The sequence below is a fragment of the Takifugu flavidus genome, unplaced genomic scaffold (assembly GCF_003711565.1).
Source record: "Takifugu flavidus isolate HTHZ2018 unplaced genomic scaffold, ASM371156v2 ctg756, whole genome shotgun sequence".
Classification (NCBI taxonomy): Eukaryota; Metazoa; Chordata; class Actinopteri; order Tetraodontiformes; family Tetraodontidae; genus Takifugu; species Takifugu flavidus.
Genome location: NW_026622366.1, coordinates 1 through 8,262, shown reverse-complemented (window position 1 = coordinate 8,262; position 8,262 = coordinate 1). Strand labels below are relative to the sequence as shown.

Sequence of the window (8,262 nt, the reverse complement as noted above, 5' to 3'; positions counted from 1 at the left end):
GATCCAGGCCATAAACACCTACGCCCTGCCAGTAATCAGATACCCTGCTGGCATAATACCCTAACCACTGGAAGAGATACAAGCCATTGACATCAAGACACGGAAGCTCCTCACCATGCACGGAGGGTTTCACCCTAAGTCCAGTGTCCTGAGGCTGTACACAAAGCAAAAGGAAGGGGGCCGGGGACTAGTAAGTGAAAATACAGCACAGAGGCACTAATCATGGCTGCACAAGAACAGGCCCTGAGCACCAGAGCAATAGAGGTCAGGGTCTACCATACCAGACAAGACCCCAGGTGCAGCCTGTGTGGAGATGCCCCTGAGACAGTCCAACACATCACAGCAGGGTGCAAGATGCTGGCAGGCAAGGCATACATGGAACGGCATAACCAGGTGGCTGGCATAGTGTACAGGAACATCTGCAGTATGGGCTGGAGGTCCCAGGGACCAGGTGGGAGACACCTCCGAAAGTGGTGGAGAACAAGCAGGCCAAGATCCTGTGGGACTTCCAGATCCAGACTGACAAGATGGTGGTGGCCAACCAGCCTGACAAAGTGGTGGTGGATAAACACCAGAAGCCAGTGGTGGTGATAGATGTAGCAATCCTGAGTGATAGCAACATCAGGAAGAAGGAACACGAGAAGCTGGAGAAGTACCAAGGGCTGAAGGAGGAGATGGAGAGAATGTGGGGCATGAAGGCAACAGTGGTCCCAGTGGTGATCGGGACACTAGGGGCAGTAACACCCAACCTGAGTAGGTGGCTCCAACAGATACCAGGAACCACACCAGAGATCTCTGTCCAGAAGAGTGCAGTCCTAGGAACAGCTAAGATCCTGCGCAGAACCCTCAGACTCCCAGGCCTCTGGTAGAGGACCCGAGTCTGAAGGAAGGAGGCACCGCCCAGGAGGGCGAGGAAGAGATTTTTTAATATATATATAATATATACATATTATAAGCATATATACATAAATACAGAATAAAATAGAAATAAAATTACAACATAAACATTACACAGTTATTGTTATTGGCTGGGTTTGGATGAGTTATACAGTTTGATAGCGGACGGCAGGAATGACTTCCTGTCCCGTTCCTTAGAGCAGCGAGGCTGCAGGAGTCTGCTGCTGAAGCTGCTTCTCAGTTTGTCCACTGTGTTATGGAGGGGGTGGGAGGGACTGTCCATGATTGTCCGCAGTTTCAACACCATCCTGTCCCTCAACACCTCGTCTAAGTTTGCAAGTCTACAGCCAACAACAGACCCTGCCTTTTTAATGAGTTTGTTGGCATCCTTTGCTTTATGAGCCATTGAGCCATATATGAGCCATTGTGAAATAATAAAGTTGTAATTTTCAAATTGTTGGATCATAATATCAATATTAATGATCATAAATTTATAGACTTTGAAATCCTCAATGGAAAGAGAGACTTAAAACCAAAACTCCACAAAATCCACCAGTGACATTTAGGAAGAAAACGTCAGTTGTTTAATTGTAGCTTCAGCATCAGAGAAAATTTCTATTCAAGACACACTGGTAAAACCCTGCTGCTCTCACAAGAAGTCCATTGTGTATTTGACGGCAGCTGCCTTCTCAGTATAACACAGTTATCTATGGCATGTAAACCCTCTGGGAATGTAATGGGCGTAACCCGTGACTGAAAAAACCCAACTTAATCTGTTGCTGCCATTCCCCGTCTTCATGGAAGCGGCCTTTATTTCTGATTGCAGACTGGACTTTGGAAAACAAACATTTAGTCATGGTGACTGAAAAAGCAGGATGTTTGTGTGCCTTGTCAGTCGTTAAAGTTTTCTTTAGCGAAGAAAAACAATTCCAAACAAATCTGATTTCAAATACAGAGGATATGACTGTCGGTTAAAAATAACAGGGCAGGAAGCAGACAAGTAGCACAGACAGCAGCTGTGAAATATACATACATATTTGTTTTTAAAGAGAAGCGTAAATGATCATAGAATTATATTATATCCCTAGTCTGCAGAACAGCTTGTAGTGTGTACCCCGATACGTTAGGTGGCAGCAAGTAACTGCTGTAGCCATAACGTGAAAAAGAAGAAGGTACAAACACGTGACTGCCGCGTTGGGGGCGGAGCCTTCGCTCATTTCTATGGAAGTTGCTGCGTGACGTGTCACTATGGCGACATGCTCCTTCATGGATGTTCATAGACCAGTCTCTGTCCTTCTTGATGGATCGTGGGATCCGGCAGGCATGGCCTTGTTCTGCTTTGACAATGAGCCCTTTAAAGTGACGGTAATGACCTGACTAGAACTCAACTAGCTGACAATACCACTACATTCCTGTAGAGGGCAGTAAAGACCAAACAAATGCTATTGAGATGATTATCCTCTCCACAACAATCCTAATATTTAAAAAAATAAATGAATCAAACACATAAAAGCTAAGTATGATAGAACTGTCTGTCTGACATGCTGTCTTCATACACTGGAGAAAAGATGCATTTCTTATTAGTGGGCACCTCTTGGTTTGTGCACCTTCTTGCTTCCTCAGACGTTGTAAATATTTGTACCTGTATGTACAAATGTATCCTCTGGGATTAATAAAGTTGATCAAAACAGTTACATCCCAGGTTCAGGCCTAAATACCAATTTAGGTTATTCTTGGCCCGGAGTCACTGAGTGCAGGCACTAACTAGTTCTGGTTTCTAATAGATAGTGTATTCTGGACTGGGGGGGGGGGGGTTGGGAGGGGGAGAGACGGTGCTGACCATCACTCCAACATTCACCGGCCAGCCAGATTTTCTTGGCAAGGCAAGCAGAACAAAAATGAGCTTTTTGAGAGCGGTATATACACTCATTTGCCTGAAGGTGCCAGCAACTCTCTGGCTGTTGACCTCTCTAACAAGCTGTATGATTCCTCTTAACTGCCCCAGCTGAGGGCTGGGAGCTAGGATTGGTAAACTGCTGAGTGGGCAGGAAGAAGGGAGGATCTGTCAACAGTTTGCAGCAGAGGCACAAATGGGAAGGCTTCTCTCACCACTCTCTAAAAGGATTATCCAACCTTGTGGCTAAGGGAACCAAGTAGTGCAGGTCAACAGGCTCATCTCTGGCAGCTGCTTCATCCTGAAATGGATCAATCAACCTTTTGGAAAAAACCTTCTTGTACTGCTGGATCATTCCACTTGGAGTCAGCAGCTGGGGCCCAAACATCCAGTGCATAATCATATATAGAGCAATTAGCTTGCAGTAGTTTCAGTGGCCGACTTGAAGCATTACTTTCATGTCTAGGGTGATCAAATCCTCCCAAAATTTGGCCTCAAAATCCTTCCCTCCTAAAAGCCCCAAAAACCTTCACAACACAAGGATTCTGCTGAGTCTCTGTGAGTGCTGGACTCTGATTTCACTGTAGCTGCAAAAACTTGATGAGTCTTGATGAGAACGCTCATTTATTTAATCAGCCATCGGCACTAAGGAGGAGAACCAAGCCCAGCCAGGGAAAACCTGAGGGAGAGCTGAAGGAGGGCTCAAGCACACAAGGTATAGTCCACTTAGTTACATTGAGGACATGATCAGCACGCTCAGATTTCTCTCACTGAGAAAACGCTAATGCCAGTGAACAGAACCACGTGTGGACCAGAAGCCAGACTCAGACCTGTTCAGCTGTACTTTTTTATTGCTGCTTCAACAGAGGTGGAACTTTGAATCAATAAACTGATTCTATGTTACATGAACCCTTTAATGACAGCAATCTAAGTAAATTTCAATCAAAATACAGAAAAGCATAAATATTTAAGACAGAAAAAGAAAAAAACCACCGTTGTTCTTGTAACTAGTATTTAACCCCTCAAACGGTCATTCTGTTCTGAAGGCCTATAGACCGTAGATTGAATTGAGCCTCTCCACGTAGCGACTCCTCTTCCTGTTCTCTGGCCAACTGGTTGTTCTCATCTGTGGTTCTGTGGTCACCTGCAGAGACAAGAGACATGACACTAAATGTACGTGCTTCCTGAGGGACAGAAGTAAAGCACTAAAGCTTCTAAAATATATGAATAACCACTGACCTCCCCTCCTGAACCAGGTTCAAACTGATCCTCTACTGGATTCTTTGACAACATGCGTTTTCTGAAGAGACAGAAAGTGACAATTCCATCTATTAGTGATACACTTAACTGCTGGACAGACAGTTGCAGAGTTTCCAGCTGATTCTACACTCACTTTTCACACATATGGACTCAAATGCAACCATTTAATCAGCAAATCAAATCACAGGAAATCAGAGTAGAAAGTATTTCTCCCTCATATTTTCCCTTTATATCATTTTTGCATGATAAATGAGCATCATAAAAACAACCTAGAAGAATTAATGTTGACCATCTAAACAGATGCAATGTTCGCGGTTAAACAAATACTCAATTTAACCGAGTATTTATGCACCTTTGGTTGCAATACTGAGTTTGTGTTGATGCTTCCGGATCAGGTTTGCACGTCTACACATGATTATTTTACTCCACTATGATAAAACTGTCGGCTTTTTTACAGACAAGTTCTCTTTTCAAACACATTGACCTTGTTTCATCCAGTCTGATCTGGTCAGTGGTTTTGAGTGCGACCACCTACAGAGACAAGAAATGACACCAAAGGTACAGACAACTACACACCGCTGGAGTCACCAGAAAGAAAAGTGAAACAGTCAAAAGTCTCTGATGACAGAAGTGAATGAAGTTAAATTCATGCTAAAATCTTGCAAATAATGTGAAGTGTTTTGCACGTTTAAAATTGGATTTTTAAATATATAACACTCCACAGAACACATTTGTAAAACAGCAAGATTTCATGAACCAGCTCCAAAAGCTGTATTTTTACAGATAAAAACTACAGCCAGTTTATCAAAGTGTACATGGATGCATCCAAATCCAATGAATCACTGAATATTTAGCGGTGTGCACAGGTGAGCCAGTGGACTCTAGATGGTATTGGATAAGAGAAATCAGACCAAGTAATGTCCTCGTGGAGTCAGATTCTGGTCGTGCATTGGTCAGCATGAAACACAACCAGTCAGAATCTAGACAAGATATAATACTGGAGATATCACATAAGCAACAAGGAACAAAGAGAGCAGAAGTAGAGGCTAAAATCATTTAGGTCCCAGCACACAGAGGAATTACAGGCAATGAAACGTCGAGTAGGTGAGGCAAGAGTGCAACAAGAAAAGAACAACTATCAAAATCTGTCACATATAGTAAAGATGAGATTAAACATATAGTCAGAGATGAACAAGAAGTAGCAGAAGCATTGGGATGAAGTGTCCCAGCTCAGCCCCCGTAGAGAGCAGGAAGAACGTATCCAGGAAGAGGGTTACTGGGGACTCCCAGCTGGGACAGTTATCATTACATTCAGGTTTGAGTCAGGCCTCCATCATGATACTTGTGGAATAATAACAGGTTCCACACTCAGACTTAGACTTACAAGCTTCCTCTTTTAAAAAGTTTAATGTCACTAATTCTGTAGTTGCAGTTACTATCCTAGACAGACAAATGATCATTTATGGGGTCCAAAACATGATCACCTGACAGGCCTCTGTCACCCCACTGGGTCATGGCCTCCTCTCCTCTCCTCTCCTCTCTCTCCTCTCCTCTCCTCCCTCTCCTCTCCTCTCCTCTCCTCTCCTCTCCTCTCCTCCTGGTAGATCAGTGATGTTATTTCTTGTGTAGTTTTTCTGCTCCCACCCTCCTGTATTCATCTACAGGTATTGCTGCCTTCATTGATGTATTATTATTATTATTATTATTATTATTATTATTATTATTATTATTATTTTTATTGGGGATAAAAGGTTTATATAAGGCACTGCCTCCAGCTGGCTTTAGTGGCTCCAGCTGGCTTTTCCCCCTTCGACGGTACGGCGGGGTTGCGGCTTATCTGGGCGGTTCGACCAACAAACTGTTTCACAAACTGTCTGGCAGCGCCAAGAAGGTTGGTGCTTCCTTCCGCCTAGAACGCTTTGCCGTAAGGGCACGCGCGCTAGTTTACCCTGGGCAGGTAAGGCGCAGCAATGCGCGTCACTGACTCCCCCACTCAGTCGATTAATGTAAACGGGGCTGTTCTTGCTGCAGTTGGCTGCCGGCTGGCGTCGGTGGGTCGCGATGCCCCAGCGGGAACCCCTCATGGAGTGGTGGCGCCACCAAACACAGTCGGCACGGACGACCTCGCTTACTGGACCCACTGCTGCTTTGGCTCGGTCCTTTGGTTCGGGATTCTCTCTCGCTCTCTCCCTCTCCCCTCGCTCCCCTTTGCTCGGAGAAACGGCGCTGAGACGTGGTGGTGCCGCCGAGGCGACCACGGAGCTTTTGCCTAAAGTAAATTGTATCAATTTATATTTACTGTTGCTTTTCGTTTCTTGGTTGACGTTGTGTTCTTTTAGACGACCTGGTCACCATTTATTTGCCTGTCTGTGTGAGGTGTGTGTGTGCGTGTGCGCTCGTCGCGTCTGATTGTTTATCATTGTAAATTTAATTGTTCCTTTTCTTTGTGGACAGGTGCTGCGGGCCACGGCGGGGACCCAACCCCTGGTGGAGGGCGTTTTCATCACCCCCCTCGTGTGTGGTTTTGTTTGCAGTAGCACGGGTGTTTTTAGTTTATCTCCCCTAATTGGGTTTTACCTGCAGGTGGGGCCTGTTGGATCGCGATACCTTTCAAGTGTAGCTGCCGATCCGCGTGTTCGTTGAATGAAGACTTCGAGAAGAAAAGTACCAATTTCAAAATGTATTTGACAATAGAACCAATTCCAGATACAAATATTACAGAGCTCCGGGCCAGTTCATAACCCTAGCAACAACAGAGTTAATTGTCAGGGCACGAAGTCTGACCACCTAACTATCCCTTGGCCCAGTCCTTTATAGTCACACACATGCAAATTCACAATGTCCATGCAATCCAATCCAGATCCCCCGCTGAGATGTCCCCGTCCTCTTCCTCCAGTCCCACTTGGTGTTGGTAGAGTTCTTCTCTTCCATTGTTTTCCCAGTGGCCAGATCCCATTCTTCATGCAAATGTGATCATCATCAACCCCCCTGATGTCGTATTTACAATGAGTGTTTGACACCCCCTGCCTGACTGGCTCCTGCCTGACTGGCTCCTGAGATAACAATAGAACAAACAACAATCCTGCAAATGTCTCTGTTCTTTATTTCATTTGCTAATGAGTCTACCTTGCCTAACTTCTAAGAGAAGACAGAAACATATGGTGAAACACATAACAAGATAAAGACAATTCTCAACAGGCCCCAGCCCTGTCCACCCCTTTTGTTAATTTAACTTTTTTATAGCTGCGTCATTTTTTGTTGAGTGTTGGATTTAATAAAATTGTAGTGCATAACCCTCAATCCTGTCTCTGCCTCTGGAATAGAACCTTATCTGCGTGTGCTTGTTCTCCGGTTAATTCCTGGGGTGAAATTCCCCAGGTGGCGTTGTCGTCAACCGATACACCTCTCTCCACCCCGCCACATTATTATATTATTATTATTATTATTATTATTATTATATTATTATTATTATTATTATTATTATACTGCGTATCGTGGAGCACGTGAAGCTCTCCGTCTGTTTATCATGGAGAGTGACGTCACACAGACGAAGGCGTGACCTCCCCTGTACTAATACAAAGAAGCACAAACCGAGAGAAGTTTCCTCCATGGTCGGTTGATTATGTGTATTTTCCGCAACATCTTCATATTTGCGGTGGGCTTCCTGATGATCCTGGGAACAACTGTCGGAGGTATCAGCTTGTTATTTGCTATTGTGACTGTAGAAGCCATGAATGTAGGTCCACGATGTATTTTGGTAGAGATTAGGGGTTATTGTTTTGTGATGATGGAGATATAATTTGTTCTCATCGCGGATAGCGGGTCACATGGCGAGCTGGCGATATATGTGCACCCTCCCCGTTATCCCGAAAGGGGAAAAGCGGTTAAGAGGAGATTATTGTGACTCCAAACGCTTCTTCGTCATTGCTGAGTGAGAGAGCACTGCGCCATCAACTCGAATGCGGAAACGAGAGTATATTTATTTCATTATTCCAGGTGAATTTATTACCTTCCTTCTTCCAAACCACCTGCCAGACCACTGACATGTGAACCCACACCCACCCACCTCGCAAACAAACATATGTATCTGTTGCATTCTTTTCCCAGTTAGTCTGTGAATTTCTTTATTTTGGTCTAAATCATCGGTTCATAATGTTGCTGCGAGTCAGATGAATTTTCATGTCTTTGTGTCAACCGATTATGGTGGAATA

The 8,262-nt window shown here is 44.5% G+C and overlaps 1 long non-coding RNA gene across 1 annotated transcript; it reads left to right on the top strand.

Annotated features, from left to right (window-relative positions):
- The first annotated feature begins 5,929 nt into the window (after window positions 1-5,929).
- Window positions 5,930-7,420, top strand: LOC130521170 (uncharacterized). Its single transcript, XR_008949207.1, has 3 exons — window positions 5,930-6,008; window positions 6,083-6,325; window positions 6,506-7,420. It is a non-coding gene; the product is annotated as an uncharacterized LOC130521170 (long non-coding RNA).
- The last annotated feature ends 842 nt before the right edge of the window (window positions 7,421-8,262 follow it).